Source organism: Mytilus edulis, chromosome 1 (genome assembly GCF_963676685.1).
Source record: "Mytilus edulis chromosome 1, xbMytEdul2.2, whole genome shotgun sequence".
Taxonomy (NCBI): Eukaryota; Metazoa; Mollusca; class Bivalvia; order Mytilida; family Mytilidae; genus Mytilus; species Mytilus edulis.
In genome coordinates, this window is record NC_092344.1 from 4,928,899 (window position 1) to 4,946,461 (window position 17,563).

General features: G+C 32.9%; 1 long non-coding RNA gene across 1 annotated transcript; it reads left to right on the forward strand.

Annotated features, from left to right (window-relative positions):
• Nucleotides 1–2,432: 2,432 nt before the first annotated feature.
• Nucleotides 2,433–7,406, forward strand: LOC139522506 (uncharacterized). The gene is made up of 3 exons (XR_011664454.1): nt 2,433–2,848; nt 4,862–5,045; nt 6,466–7,406. It is a non-coding gene; the product is annotated as an uncharacterized lncRNA (long non-coding RNA).
• Nucleotides 7,407–17,563: the final 10,157 nt, after the last annotated feature.

Consider the following 17,563-nt stretch of genomic DNA (forward strand, 5'->3'; position numbering starts at 1 on the left):
TAACACATGACTATACACGCACAGATCCTACGGTGTTAGATCAGATCAAAGAAGATATCAAGGCCAAAAAAACAAACATTGACATTTATAAAGATATGGTTTTCAAAGACTCAGAAAACGCACCAAGAGATCTTCAGCAAATCCGATCGAAACGATACCACGATAAGAAACAGTCTAATCTAGGTTCAAGTAACGTACCGGACCAGGTTTGGGAAGCCTTGGCAATGGTCAATAAGCATGAATTTGTAGCAGAAGTTGTTTATACACGTGGAAATAACATGCCGCCGTCTATAATATGCTACAGTCAAATGCAAATGGAAGACATGAAACTGCATTGCGAAAACGATCCCGATTCCATACTTGGCATTGATAGAACATTTAACCTAGGTCCTACATATGTAACAAACTTTGTGTACAAAAACAAGAAGGTTGTAAAAAAATCATCACGTGATCATCCTATATTTGTTGGTCCGGTATTTTTTCACTGGGACGCCTCATATTATACTTACCACTCATTTCTGTCACATGTGAAAGCACGTCTCGACGCCGATGTAAAATATATTGACATACGTATAGGCTCAGACGACGAGGGTGGTATCACTAAAGCCATTGATAAAGTTTTTAACACTTCAGAAAGACTCTTGTGTACAAAACACATGAAAGACAATGTTACCGACCATATGAAAAATAAATTGCCCTTAACAAAAGAAGAACGATCACATATTATGTCGGACTTGTTTGGTGATGATGGTATCGTGACATCAAATGACACTATTGATTTTAATTTGAAATCCGAAAACCTGTGCAATAAATACCCCATCATCACAGATTATTACACAAAGAGACTGAAAAACAGACTCTTTCACCACGTAAATAGACCGCTTAAAAACTCTTCAAATCCAGACCGATTGTGGACAAACAACAATTGTGAAAGCATGAACCACAGATTTAAAATTGCAACAGACTGGAAGCCGCAGATTCTGCCAGAATTACTGACCAAGATATTCGACATAACAAAACTTCATTTTATTGACATAAGGCGATCGATATATGGTCAAGGAAACTACGAACTATCCGAATTGTTTCAAAAATTCTACACTTCTCCTTATATATGGGGCACAAAAACTCACGAAGAAAAAGATAAACTGTACAAAAAGGTACTAGCGCACAAGACCTTAACAGACAAAATGATTTTCTCATCAAATGGGAAACTCGTCATTCCCAATGTGAAGCGTCTAGCTCGTAAGCCAGGTCAACGACATAGACCAAAAAGTGCAGCTGCAAGAACAATGCCGCGGTTTGCCAAATGATTGTACTTGACTGTTACATAGTGTATCTATATATGTAAATATGTATATCAATATAAATTAATTTAAAAACTATGTTATAAACTGTTATATTTTTTAAATGTCATGAAGTGTTATGTTTTAAAAATGTCATAAACTGTTATATTTTAAAAATGTCATAAACTGTTATATTTTAAAAATGTAATAAACTGTTATATTTTGAATTATTTGTTTTCTTATGTGTTTGTTAACAAAAATATACATGTTTTAACTTTTTTTAAATATCCGTATATATAAATTTACTAGATATCAACAAAAAATCAACTTTAAAAACAAGCAAAAAAAAATTAAAATCAAAAATCAAATAATAAAAGTAGAAAATACGCTATTACATAGAAGTGAAAAATAAAACAGACAGAAATACAAAATAAACACGACAGTAACAACAAACACAGAACACCAAATACCGTATACATGTTTAATCGGTTTATAAGTGGATTATAAACGGGTCAAGGTTGAGTGAACATGAATTTCTATCGATTACACAGGTGACAATCAACTGATTGAGGCGCGTGTCGATAAAACATTAAATAACTTTCTAATTACAAAAGTTATGATTATGAAATTTGAAATTATGAAGTTTTTCAAAGTATATTTCTATATGCCATGTCCTTTGTGGCCGTTGTATCATTCCATCAGGTCCTTAGTGCACATTTTTGTTCTTAGTGCACTAAGGAGGTCCTTTGCGGTATTTCTACGGACCCCTTTTTACCTGGATGTTTTTCTCTGTCTCGAAGCCGCAACCGTTGACCCCGTATCAAACGTAGCGACCAACACCTCACATGACGTATTCTCGATGTTGAGGTATTGACAATATACAATCACATTTATCAATATACAGCAAGTAAGTAATTTGGTGTTGAATGCCAGTAGATCAGAATTTGTTAATTGAACTTTACCTGTTTAAGGGGCACTAGCTGCCAAGTTCATGTTCTTCATCGATTTTAATAAAATTCACATAACGTGTATAGTGTTGAATTGTTTATTAAAATGTTGCCCACAATCTTGGCTGATATGCATAAAACCATTATATTTCATGACACTGCATGAAAAAGAAATGAACTTATCGCATGATACCAGAACCAGAGACATATATATTGTATCTAATATCTCTGCCAGAACTAAAAAATAAACTACAGTAAGTCCACATACACATAAGAGGGTATGGATGTGAATTAACAGAATAGAGAACAAAGGACAAAGAAAAAAAGGAATAAAGAATAGTGAATGAATGGAAAGAAAGTGTAAGTTATTAAAAATATAACTAAAAAAAGAAGACAGAAAAAAAGATACCCCTCCGAGACGAGCCTTACATGCACTGTTATTACCCAAGGTTAATTTTACGGCGGCCCATTTTATTTTGGCTTAGAAATAAACATAATTGACAAGTTTCCTTCCCCTGCATTCTCGATCCCACATGTAAATAGCACGGTGATTTCAAAAAGACATTGATACATCATTACAACACTTGCCGTCAGTGTTTGAATATATTGATTAAGAAGGTACAATGTATAGAAGATTAATGCACGCACACTATTATCCACCACTGGCCTAAATAGTTAGTCCGCAAACAACGAGGGTCATAAAAACCCAGCACTTTGAACACAGCCACCGGCATGGTGTGAATCTGAAAGCTTCCCACTATCCATTTCTACCCATAGAAAACTTTTGCCTTTCATTTATCAAAAATGAAATATGTTGATATTAATGGTATATAAGAATTATTGGGGAATTCAAACCATTCCTATTGTAAGTGATAAAACTAAATTTATATCAGGGTGATTGAAATGAGGAAAAAAAGGGGGGATCAGGAGTTCAGGGCCCCCTGTTTGGGAAAAGAATTGGTTGATTATATATGGAATCACTGAGTCATGGCAGGAGCAGGCCCCTCTTAGGCAGTCGGTGGGCCCACTTTTGAAAAATTCTGGATCCACCACTGTGGTCATGGTAGTCTTCAGTTGTATTATCTTTTAAAAAAAAAAATACACCTGTATAGTGTATATTCTTTAGTGTAAATCAAGAGAAATACTGTGAACTATCTGTGCATTGGGGCTTATTAAAAGGTATTTCGTGGGGAAGAAAGAAGGGAGGGTGAGTCCACGGGAGGTTATCCCCACCCCTTTCAATTTGAGAATATGCTATTATCTTGTAACGGTCCAGATCCCCATCCCTAAACCATATATATTCTTGAATGGGGCGATAAAACAAATCAAATGAAATTAAAAGGAGGTCTTTGGGGGTTATCCCACCCTGTTCAATTTGAGAATGTGCTATTATCTTGTGAACGATCTAGATCCCCACCCCTAAACCATATATATTCTTGTCGGGGACAATAAAATTAATAATGAAATAAAATAAAAGTGAAGTCCCACCCCCTCTAGTTTGAAAACTTGTAAACGGTCAAGATCCCCACCCCTAAACCATATTTATATATTCTTGTATAGAACAATAAAACAAATCAAAGGAAATATAGGGAGAGTCCATGGGGTTCACCCCCACCCCCACATGTTTGAGAAACTTTTAAATGGTGAGATCCCCTGTCATCCAGTGGTTAGGTGAACAAATTTCAGGATCCCTGATCCCCACCCTCAAACCATATATATTCTTGTATGAGACAATAAAACAAATCAAATGAATATAGGACCATCCCCTTTGTCTTGGGTTGGGAACCCCCCTTTTTAAAATGGCTGGATCCGCCCTGGCATACCATCTAGCTAGCTATAAAGGCTTTAAAGATATGAAATCAAACAAGGAAATTAACAGTGTAGGCAACTGTTTTGAATTTAAAAATAGTCTTTTACATATATAAAAATGTTGAATTTTTTGTGCATTTATTTTTGCTTATCGTATTTTCAATAATGGACAATATTGCATGATTGAATATTGTAATTTAAGAAAAATCAGCATACATGATATAAAATGGGAAGTGGAAACTGGGAATTTGACAAAGAGACAACAACCCAATCAAAGAGCAGACAAAGGCCAAAGGTCACCTATATATATGGGTCTTCAATGCAGTGAGAAAAATTCGGCACTGGTCTTCAGCTCATAAATATGTATCAGAAATGAAAACGAGATACAGCTTTCAGTTGTATTAATAAAAACCTCACAATAAGTTCTGAATATCAGAATATATATATACAGTATTGCAAGATTCTCTCAAAATGTACACATAGAGCTGAAAAACTGCCAGTGACTGTAAAGTTAATCATGCTTACATTAAAGTCCATGGAGTCCATCTTAATATGCATACTCACGTATAAAGGAATATAAGTATGCAATAGACATCAAGTTTTCAAAAATAAGAGTATCTATGCCATTAATTTACGACAAGATCTTAATCAATCTTAAGTAATAATTTCGGTTTGTTTAAATATTTCGGAGGTTAGTATGACCTCCTCTTTGGTGATGATGTTTTCGTTTTAAAGTTGGGAAAATTGTTTGTACATGTACCAACAAAAATAAAAACACAAAGTCAATCTAGAATTATGTTTTTATCATTTTTTTATGCTTAGGTTGTCAGCAAGATGAAAAGGACAAGTATGCAGTTCAAAATTCAAAATGTGGATAAGTTACCTTTGCAGATTTTCATACTTTGCATGAATGAATTCAAAGGTTATATGATGGACAGCAGAGAAAGAAAAAAACAACTTTTCAATTATCCTGCTCCTGGATAAATGTAAAACATCTTGTTCTTCGGTAAGTTTTATGCTCTGTTTTGATAGTGTTAGTGCATTCATCTTTCCAGTCTTTCCTCTAAATTGTAAGTTTTTGGTGAGTGTTCACCATGAATTTCAGTAAGTAACTGGTGGATTTACATGTATATACTCAAAATTTAGTACTAATATTAATGGGATTTTAGCATGACATCCTGCCAAATGCTTATTAATCATGTTTATGTTCCAGAACATACAAGTATTTGGACTGTACGCATACAGTCTGCCCAATTTTAAGAAGTTGGTCAAGTTTATTACAAACAAATGTACAGTACAGATCAACATAACTGAAATCTTTAATAGATTTATACAAAATGTTTAATTGCAGTTAAAATAAAAACACAGGTTTGGTCGAGCTGGTACCAGACAGTACAAGTATACTTAAATGGTCTGACTGTACACATATGGTGGGACTGTAAGTTCTGGACCGTAAAAGTAAGATCCGAATACTGATATGGTCTGGAACATTTATACATGTCTTAAAATTAATATCAAACACATTGGTGTTTTTGAACTTGGTAATAAGTTATTTGATAGAACTATAATGTTTTGGGATATCAAAATCAAAAATATCCCATTTTTACTTTTTATAAAGAAGAAGATTATTGATGTATGTTTAAATGTATATCAAAATGAGACAGCAAGCCAACAACACCATGATCACAAAAAATAAGGATAAAACATACATATTTTTTTTGTATCAATGTTATAATTTCCAATATGTTCAAAGAGTTCAAGGTATTTTTTCATTGAAATAAAACACAAATTGAAATCTGTCTGAACTTCAAAAGCTTAAAGAAATATTGTTTCTGTTGCCTGCATTTTGTATAATATATTGCAAATTCTTGTGAATAATGGAATGTTATTATAGTTGCCTAAAGTTTTAACATTGATCTTTATACTGTAAATTCATAAATTATTGCGTGCATTTATTATTGCGATTCTGTCATTTTAGACTTAAATGCGATTTTAAATTTTACGCTTTTGAGAAAAATCCTGTTTAATCCATATAAAATATTTCATAATGCGAGTTTAAATTATTGCATTTACAACTCTGTTGCATTTTTCGCAACAACAAAAAACTTGCATTAATTCCGAATTTATAGTATATATATATATCATGTATATAACTTGGGAAAATACCCAAATGTTATAAAGAAGAATAAATTAATTGATTGGTATATGGTATTAGAATAGGAAGATGTGGTATATTGCTAATTTGACAACCCTCCATCAGAGACCAAAGGATGTAGGCTGTTAGCAACTGATGACACTGGACAACCTTTAACAATCAGTAAAATCCATACCGCATAGCTATTTTTATTGAAAATCATATTATTGCTACATGTATGAAAACAATTTTGTATAATCCATTACTTTAGATTTTATTGGTTCTTTTTCAGAAGGATTGAAATTCACCACCTGGAATACATGGAGAAAACATAGAAACAAGACCAGAATAAATTCAAAGACAAAAGTTGGATCAGTTATTATTTTCATCACTCTGCCAATGATTTGAAGTTCTTTTAAATTCAAAAAAATATTGAAACCGCAATAATGTCAAAGTTTTGTGCTGAATGTCTAAAAAATGGACTATACCATCAAACAATGCTGGATGATTAGAAAATATTAATGTTTTGTGTTGAGGGATATTGTGAAAAAAATAGATTTACTTAAATAGATACTAGTATGTTAAGCCTAACAATAGAGTTTTTATTGATTTCAAATGGCAAATAATTGTGTTTCAAGAAAGTATTCTATAATTCATGAATAAACATATATTGATACTTACATTATCTGCTTTGTTGTTTAAAAGTTTAGTTTTGAACAGTTAAAGAACAATATGCTAAATTAACATTTCCCAAGAAAAAAAGATATTCAATTAAAAAGATTCATCTTATAATAATTTACTACCAAATAGAACACATTGTAACATACACATTACTGTTTATTTATATCTATATATTTACAATTAGAATCCCATAGGATTTTAATTTGTCCCATGGGATATTAAAAATCCCATGGGATAATAAAAATCCCATGGGACAACAAATATCCCATGGGACTACAATAATCCCATGGGACAAAAAAAAATCCCATGGGATTTAACCAAAATCCCATGGGATAATGGTAAATCCCATGGGATTTTGCCCTGTCCCATGGGATATTGAAAATCCCATGTTTTTATAATTCAAATTGCAAAATAAATATGAAAGTAACTGTAGAAAACCAATGAAATTATTGAATCCCATGTAATTCTGCACATTTTGGTTATATACATGATATTGTAGCTCTTGTTTGAGGCGGCGGCGGATTTGCAAATGAGTGTTTTGCAAATTAAAAGTGTCCAGTGTTATTCTTTCAACTGCTCTGTCGAATCTAGTTGGTTTTGACTTTTCACTAGTTTGCAGGTGAGAGTTCTTATAGTCTCTTGTGCACTTTTTAAAAGTTCTGATTTTGCGGAAACCACTGATTTATTTTTCCGTAATTGAATGTTTGCTTGTTTTAGTTCGACTTTCATTGGGGCTGCCTGGTCGAAAAAGTTCATGAATGCTGAATTTCGCACACTGCTGAATGTTTTGGTATAACACGATTCTTTAAGTTTTGATGACGTCATATCTCGAAAATAACATCGGTGACCCCAAAATTTGTTCCGCCTAAAATATTGTAATAAGTATGATCTGTCTACATGCAAAATTTCAATTTATTATTATTAGTAGTATAAATAGTGTGATTTCCCTTTAACATTAGTTCCAAATTGTACTCAAAATTTATGTACAGGTGCAGGTTAAAAACACCATCTATCTTTTGTTTGTGTTGATTATAGACACTACAGAGAAGCTTAGTGAGTTTAATTGGTCTTGAATTCCTCACTGCTCTAAATCCCTTATAGTTCATCTGGTAGTGTACAAGGCCGTAACTACCCTTGAGGCAAGTGAGGCAATTGCCTCACTAAAATTTCGACACTGATTAATTTTTTTTATACATATATATAAATTTAACAGTCATTTGTTGTTCTGTCTCAACCTTGATTGCTATAACTTGTCATCATTCCTTTTAAACTATTCTTCCTTGATATAACTCAGCATCTCAACGGGTGATGTTTCTCGATTACATTAACCTAGTAACGATAATCATCATGGATCTTTAGTTAAAAACAGGCTCTTGCAGAAAAAGGAAAAGCGACACTGAAGGTAAAGAAGGAATAATTCTAGTAAACTAGTTTTTTTTAAACAGAGTCTGAGTATTGCATATAACTTCATTAGAACAATCCAAAAACGATAAGTAGACTGACAAATCAAGTACTGGTCTTCGGAAGGGACAGTCCTGTCTGCGTATTCATTTCTCCGTTTCACCAACTTTTGACAAATCAAGTACTGGGCATCACAAGGGGCAGTCCTATCTGCGTATTCATTTCACGAACTTTAATCTTTCTCTTTACAGATAAATAAAATATAAATAATATGAAACATGAATGCATGGCACGAGTTTAATCCATAGCGGCGTTCGGTCACAAGTTGTCTTATTTTTGATATTCAAATACGGCGATTAGTTATTCTTTTTATTACATTGGCAAATGGCTTTTTTTTATTTATGAAATTAATGTAGAAAATGTAAGGAACTATATCTTTTTCCTACGCATTGACAATTTGTTTTGATCCGACGTTATCGACGTCTTGACAACGCCTATTGTTGTATGACGTCAGAGAGTGAAATAACCACGTTTATTTCACATGTGAAATTATCGGTTTTTATCTAACTGGGAAATCAATGTAATTCATTGCAACCAATGTAATAATAGTTTTTATCCATGTTTCTTTAACCTTAAAAGTTGAAAGAATATCCCAGATTCCAATTTGATATTATTGCGAAATCAGTGGCGGATCCAGAAATTTTCATAAGTGGGGGCCCACTGACTGACCTAAGAGGGGGCCCGCTCCAGTCACGCTTCAGTGATTCCCTATATAAGCAACCAAATTTTTTCCCAAAAAGGGGGGGCCGGGCCCCCTGGCCCCCCCCCCCTAAATCCGCCTCTGTAAATGGTAAAACCTTTAACACAGTATTTTGTCTTTACTTATTTGGGACTACTGAATTTCGTTTCTTTATATTCGGGGTTTCGGAATCGGACACCCCAAACCCCTAACCCCTAAATTTATAGATTCTGAAACTAAAATACCACCAACTATTTCCAGAAATAATTTGAAATTACGTACGGTACTACATGTAAACGTCCAAAACAATTTTCCTGTACCCATATCATATATTCTTACTCTATAGATAGAATCATATCACATGTATGTTATCTCATTCTATCCCTAGCTTGTCTACTCTTTGTCAGCATAAAAGCGAGTTTAATATTTTGTAACTGCGACTGTATGATGGTGCTTACAGGAAAGCTTAATTCCCTTTTGCAAACAAAAGCTGCTACCGAATTGCTGATGGAGAAGGAATGGAAGAAGACATTGATCATTGTGTTGATGATAATGTGCTACCTTTAGAAACACAGACTATAAGAATATCAGCAGACAAAATTATGATTCTGAAACGATTTGACTGAACCGGCCATAGAAAAATTCGGCAAACTCTTCTGAATCGATGTTTGTTCTATGTTCTGGCAACAGACTCAAATCAGTGATATTTGAATGATTGTCTTACATATAAATTTAAATAAAGTTGTTAAAAATTTGGTGTTAGTAAAAGTTTTAAAATTTGAAAAATTTATATAAAAAGTGTCCAAATTCAAAACATTTTCAAACTCTCTAAAAATGCCTAGAATGCAGGATTTTGCACCATTCATTTCATACCCTCAAAAAAAAAAAAATCTCAATTGTTTTGCCTCACTAAAATCAGATGCCTAGTTACGACCTTGAGTGTATATCAGTCTCTGATGGTCTTAGGAAAAAAGCTGTATTTGTAAATATCTGATTTGTACATATAAAATGTATATCTTTTTGTGTTCGGTTGATGGAGTCTCAAAGTTCTTCTACTGAGGTTTTAAAATGTGCAATGGAAAAGGTATAGCAACCTTTTCATGGATGGCTTTATGAAAGAGCGTTATACGTGCTGTTTTTCTTCTGGTTTCTAGTGGTGTCAGTTTCAAAAAGAGTTGTTACTGTTCCAGGCTCTCTTGAGTAGTTGCTTTTAATAAAGCGTCCTGCACGGCGCTGGACCATCTCAATCTGGTATACATGTTTTTGTAGGTGAGGGTCCGATGCGCTACAAGCGTATTCAAGGTGAGGTCGGACAAGGGCAAGATATGCTTGTTTCTTGATTTCCTATGGACAGGATCCAATATTTCTTCGTATGAAGCCTAGTGCTCTGTTTCCTTTAATGACAACTTTGCTAACTTGTTTGTCCAATGACATGGTGTTGGTAAGTTCCCCTCCTCAGGCGCGGATCCAGAAGGGGGGGGGGGGGGTTCCGGGGGTTGGAACCCCCCTTTTTTTGGACGATCAATGCATTTGAATAAGGGCATGTAATTGAAACCACCCTTTGTCCTGGGTTAGGAACCCCCCCCCCCCCCTTTTTTTAAATGGCTGGATCAGCCCCTGCTCCTAGGTATGGGCTTGATGCGACTGATTCCAGGATATGTCCGCTGATGTTGTAATTGAAGTTGATGGTTTGTCTCTTTTTGAATATTGTAAAGACATAACATTTTGAAGGATTGGATATCATTTTCCAAATTTTGGTCCACTTTACCATTTTGTCAAGATCTTCTTGTAGATGTTTGCAGTCGTCCTTTGATGATATGCTAGGTATAGTAAGCTATCATCTACAAACATCCGTTGGCCCTTCCAGTGTGACTGGTTCGTTCTCTTTGTGTCAACCATGCTTCTAACCAGGCAAGTATGTTTCCTTCGATACCATATGATGCAAGTTTCTTCAACAAACGCTGGTGTTTATAATAGACAGTGGGACAATGTTCTGTGAAATATAGAACGGATAACATTTACTGGTAAATAATATGCCAATAAGACAGACAGAATTCCACTCCTCTGTATACAACCTACCAGTGGAATACCATGTCTGGAAACAAATTCTGTGACAAATTATCCCCAGGATAAAATATCACAGAGGAAGAAATAAACCGTTGCACTAGCAAGACTTATTTAAAAACATATATCTGACACACCTGAATGGGATGCGCGCATATAATTAAATACAAACCATGATGCTTTTTCAGATTTTGCATTTATAATTGAAAAAAAAAGTGCACATAATTTGACGATTAGAGACTGCCGATTCTGAAAGTTGAGCATAAAAAATATATATCGATACATGCGCTTTTATCTAAAGAATTAATACATATGAGTCAGAGTCAACTATATGTAGATATAAAGGTATTTTATACATATGAGTCAGAGTCAACTATATGTAGATATAAAGGTATTTTATACATATGAGTCAGAGTCAACTATATGTAGATATAAAGGTATTTTATACATATGAGTCAGAGTCAACTATATGTAGATATAAAGGTATTTTATACATATGAGTCAGAGTCAACTATATGTAGATATAAAGGTCATAGCATAGCATAGAGATAATGCAGTTACAATTTTCATGCTGATGTAGGAGGAGGCATGTTGTCAAGAATCAAAATTATTCCGGGTTTATCTGTCACATGCTTATGCTGTTTTTGATTGTGTTGTTTGGTCGTAATTCCATTGTTTGAATCGTATACACTAATGAAATTATTCTTCTTATCAGTAAATTCTTTTTAATAGAGTATTGGGTGTTGATGGCAGATCTTTTTTATTTTTGTTAATATTTTTTCCAACTTTTATGGACTCAAATAAGAAAAAAATCTTCTACTAATCTTCCACGTTCGATCGGAATGGAAAAGTTTAATCCGTTGCCTTCTTTTTTTTTTGGAGTGTTACAATCTTTGTATGTTAAAGAGACCTTGCAAAAAACTCTTCAATGACCCTTGGCAATGCAAATTAAAAACCTTTCTTACTTAGCCTTATTTTCCAGTGGTTGTCTAAATTGGCAAGAAAGCATTTCAAAACCTTTACCTATTGTATCAATTGGTTAATTTTTATCGTCGAGAATCATTGCGCACATAGAAATTTCCAACTGAACGTTACACAAGCAAAAATTAATCAGACTTATATATCTTATAACAAGATTGTTATTTCTAAAATTGAAAAAAAAAGAATTACAAACAGCAAATTGGCAGATAAAGTAAGAAAACTTCACAACATAAAAATTATCCACTTTGTAGATATATATGACATTGAAGAAAAATTTTACTTGTTCATTAAGTATAGTTTACAATCCAATATAAATACATTATTTTGTAATTTAATTGGTATAGATCAAGCTTTTATGAATATGTCTGAAAAAAAAACCATCCATTTCGATTTTGGAAAGTATTAATAGGCGTTTTGCATCCTGGTATTCATATATATGCTGAAACACTTTTTTCATTTTTCATTGGTAAATTTTCAGTCCTTTTTGCGTCAAACTAATGTTTGTATAATACATATCATTTAATACCGTCTACGCTTAGAGAACACATGTTAGCCTCGGATTATTACTATTCTAAATGAAAATGAATGGTTTTTTTCAGACATAGTTATAAAAGATTGAACTTTATAACTTAAACTACATCTGGGCTTATATATAGTGACTAATCTTCCACTGCTATAACTGGGTTCCTACCTACTATCACATAATTTATCATCTATATAACTTTGTAATAAAGCTTGTGCAGATAATGAAATTATTTATTTTTGGAGTGCAAAAATCTCTGGATGTTTTAGATAAGGTACCATGCTTTTTATGGGTCATTTCCTTGATAGTTACTTGCATGTCCTTTCGACTCTTTACACTTCACGTACACACAATCTAACAAACAAAAAACTCTTATCGAAAGGTCCTCTTCGAAAAATATTTCAAGTCTTTTAAAGAATTCTTCTGTTAATTGATTGATTGATAATTGCTAAGTTGGTCCAGTGACAAATATTTCATACCTTCTTATAACACATTAACACTAAATACAATAAGTAGGCCCTGCATTGTATTCCATCTCGGATGAAGTGAGGGAAATTATGACTTTCACTGGAAAACGGGGATAGCGCCTAATATGTACCACCTAAATTATTATTTAAAGAGGGATAAGTATTTAGTATGACGATAAATGTTCACAATCCTGTACAACAAAATTATTATATTTAAATTTACCTGAGTGCGTTGTTTTATTTAACGCCATTTTGTCCAAGGATACAGTTGTCTTTTTGACACTGTTCCTTAATTTTTTTTATCACCACCATGTAACGTCTATGTTATATAGGCACATACATTTTAATATTGTATTTATATTGCGACAGAGATCATACTTATTTGTTCAGTGTATGTTTTCTTGTTTTTGATCGAATTCTATTGATAATTTGATAATTATATGTATTTTGATGTTGAAATGTTACACTACTGTCTCGGGTTAGGATGAAGGTTGGCGCCTGCTAAATTTTTAAACCAGCTGCATGTTTATTCAACTGTCCTTAGTCGAGCCTGTTGTTCAGTGGCTGTCGTTTGTTGGTGTGGTTCATAGGAGTTTCTGGTTTCTCATTTTTATATAGATTAGACCGTTGGTTACACTGTTTAAATTGTTTTACATTAGTCGTTTATGGGCCCTTTATAACTTTCTGTTTGGTTCGAGCATAGGCTTCGTGTTGTAGACCGTACTTATACCTACAATTGTTAACTATTTATACATTGGAAGGAGTGTTGGTCTCAACTGCACTCATGCTACATCTTTTTATTAATATGGATATAGGATATAGAAATACATTTTGCCTTGTAACAGACTGACCAAATAAAGAGTTGTTGCAAGGGTTCTTAACGTGTGGTCATCCATAGTTGCTTGAATTTACTTCTAATTTGATGATTAATTACACGCTCCCGACTTTGCGGGGTTTGTCGCGCTCAACCACTACCCCTTACTTGGGACAGTGGTATAACAGCACACAATAAAAAGAAACAGTAAAACTCATTTGGGAATGGTTTGACTCATCGGATTGTCACAAAGCACAAATCCTGAAAGCCAGGTAAACCCTAATTAATGTTCTACCAGACTTAATTATGATTTCTCAATGATGTTTATACGAGTTACTTTTTGTCCAAATGTTTTTGTTTACTAAGACAGTTGGATAATCTTGTTTTATTTGGCATAGCAGGAAAAATTCATCGGGCAAATTACATTATTTCCTGGCACATAACAGAAACCAAGAAAACAAAACAGTATATAAAAGAAGAGTCTACAAATCTTTAAAAATCAATCTTAAAACCGATTTAAACATTGGAAATTAAAACAATTACATATATTAATAAACGAATAAAAAATCGTTTTAATTAAAAATAACAAGTATTAAAAACATGAATAATATTATGCTCATAATTAATACATATACCAATGTTTTATAAGGCAATCCGCCAAAGTACAAAGTGTTCTGCCAACTAGTGTACACTAACACAATTCACTTTATATTCAGCAACTTTCGTCGGTAAAAGTGTCCGAAGAATGTTTTATAAGGCAAAAGTACAAAGTGTTCTTCCAACTAGTGTACACTAACACAATTCACTTTATATTCAGCAACTTTCGTCGGTAAATGTGTCCGAAGAATGTTTTGATTCTGGTCTACTTTTGTTTGCACTTTTTCTGTCAATTGTAAACTCCACGGTTTTCCCTTTCACTAGCTCTCCTAATACCGACTGAAAAACCTGCGATCCACCGGGTAACCGACCTCTCTCGATCTGAACCTTGTACATACTGTAGCCATCGTCTAGAGGATTCTTTCCATTTAACACAACTTTTGATACAACTGATTGTTCGAATCGTTCGTGATGTTGATTCAATTTTTCATCTTTCACAAAAGTTGTTTCTGTGTTAAGCCTTTCGAATCCAAAATCAAAATCCATAGTTATCAAAATACGGAATGAAATAAAAACTTAGTTCCCTCTCATTAAATACCTTATTCCTCAACAAGTAAGAAGACTTAATAAAATACAAAATAAGTCTCACTGCTTCTAAATGCTGTTCATTTCTTTCATCATTAAAACGACATTGTCATTCTTCGTTTATCTCTTTCGTCTGTACTTGATAAGATATCATTCTGAGATAACTATAATAATAGAAATAAGATGCTTATTTAAATAAGTCCACCCGAAGTACGCACAACATTCACATTTGTAAAAATTCCTTTTAAATATTGTACTGCCGAATTAAATACTTGCACAATTAATTTAACATATAATATCCACAACGCAAACAAACGTCTTTGTCAAGAGAAATAAATATCTAATTGTATTTCTTTAAAATGTTTGTATAAAAAGAAGACATTAAGAAAAACATGACAACCCATATGTAGTCGCTTATGCATTGTAAGGCGATTCTATCTTTGTTTACCAAAACATACATCATTTCTTTAAAGTCAATTACAGTTTATAAACATGTGGACATATAACCAAGTTCAAACAGATTGCATCGTTGTTATGATATATGATCATAGCGATATTACTTTCATTAAAATACTTTTCTCATTTTTCTTTCGCTATGCAATATACGACCTATTTCTTTTCAATATAAACCCTATAGGTGTCAAGAATTTGCATTTATACAATTGGATATTTACTTACTTTTTCATTATGATGATCTTTGTTATATAATGATTATTTCCATGGCAACTTGTTATAAAAAAGAGTACTCTTATACTCAACTTTCAGATAAAACTTTACATTTGGTTTCGAAAAAATGAAATGAATCTAAGCCATCTTTAATTCTAAAGCCTTTGGTTTATAAACTCAATGTGATAACTAACAGGACAATTATTATTTCGGAGTCCTAAAACAAGTGAATTGTCTTTTAATATAATATTTGTAAGACTTATATTCAAATTCGACCAGGGGCAGCATTTCGGGTAACTTCTTCATTAAAACAAGCGATTTGAAGAAATAAAAAAAAAACTAAGTCTGTGGAATATATAAAGAGCAGTTTGACAGTGATTGTATATTTGATTGCGGGAATCATTTCAAGCTCAAACCACCAAATAATAAAATCTTAAGAAACAAAATAGATGTATTAAAAGACCTGAAATAAATTCATGATTCCACATAGAAACAAAATGTTTATAGAAAAGCACATTTAGATCCAATAACTCAAAAGAATATTGGAAATCACAGAAAGCAAAAATATACCCACTCAAGTTATATTGTGAAATATTTTACCGCAATTTTATGCGAGCGAAATTTATGATCCTGAGATGTGCTGATGAATGCTGATTTATTATTTTAACCAGACTCTTTGTCAACAGGCTCTTGTAAGGGTTGTGAGAACAAACGATACCGGATATGCAAGCAAATACTGCACACCAAGTCTTCCAATAATATCATACACCATATTTTCCCATGTTTATTGCAGACTATAATGACTGTGAATGTGGCAAACAGTATAATGCCACATTTACAGTGTTTGCAGTCCCTGATAAAAAAAAATCAAGATTAAGATCAAGTGGTGTTACTACAATGACATACATTTTAAAAGGAACATATTTGCGTATCATGCGAGTCTGCATGTGAAATTAAGTCATTCCTAATAAAAATGTAACAGAAACGCCCCGATTTAACAATATATATAACAATATTGTAGATCAACACCGTAATCATACGCTTGGAAAACTTATTCAATATTACTGTGTCAAATGTAAACAATGAATTTCCTTGTGCTGCACTCAAATAGTATCATGTATTGAAACTAAAAATAAAAAGAAATTTAAATAAATTGCTTTTTCATACAAGAATATCAAGCCTGATTAATTATAACTGTTAACAAACACACAAGGGGGTAATAAATAAAAAATCTCGTCTTAAAATAAATAAAGATTATTCTTATTTTTTTCTGAACGGAGAGAGATGAATAACAAATTAACAGCTTTTCGGTCTGCATTCAACCCACTTAAAGATAGTTGGCGATAACATTGAAATTACATATGATTGTACGTCTTTGTCAATCATAGATTAGACAGTAAAAAAGAAAACATGTTTTCTTAAGCTTGTTCAACAAAAGCGATAATATTTCTTTACAATTAGGATGTCTTATATTTTAATGAAATTGTCAATGATATAAGCTATCACGTATTTCCGTACAGTAGTTCTAAAGGTAATCGAGACTGTTAAATATGAAAAACCCTATGCCAACACTGAACAGGGTAATAACAATATGCTTTATAAAGGATATATGTCATGTAAATGATGAAATATCTAACGGAAGTACTGAAAAAATGAATAAAATGTTTGCTGTATAACTATGATTTCACAGAATAAAAAGGCTAAACCCTTCACTCCATGAAAATTTATCATCAATCGAATTTAATGTATCTAAAAAAACAATTGAAAAAAGGGAGAGTGGTAACCATGGGGCAAGCAAAACATATTGATCGAAGAATAACAGACACCACCTCGACCAAATGACGAAACAAATCAATTCACACAATACTACAC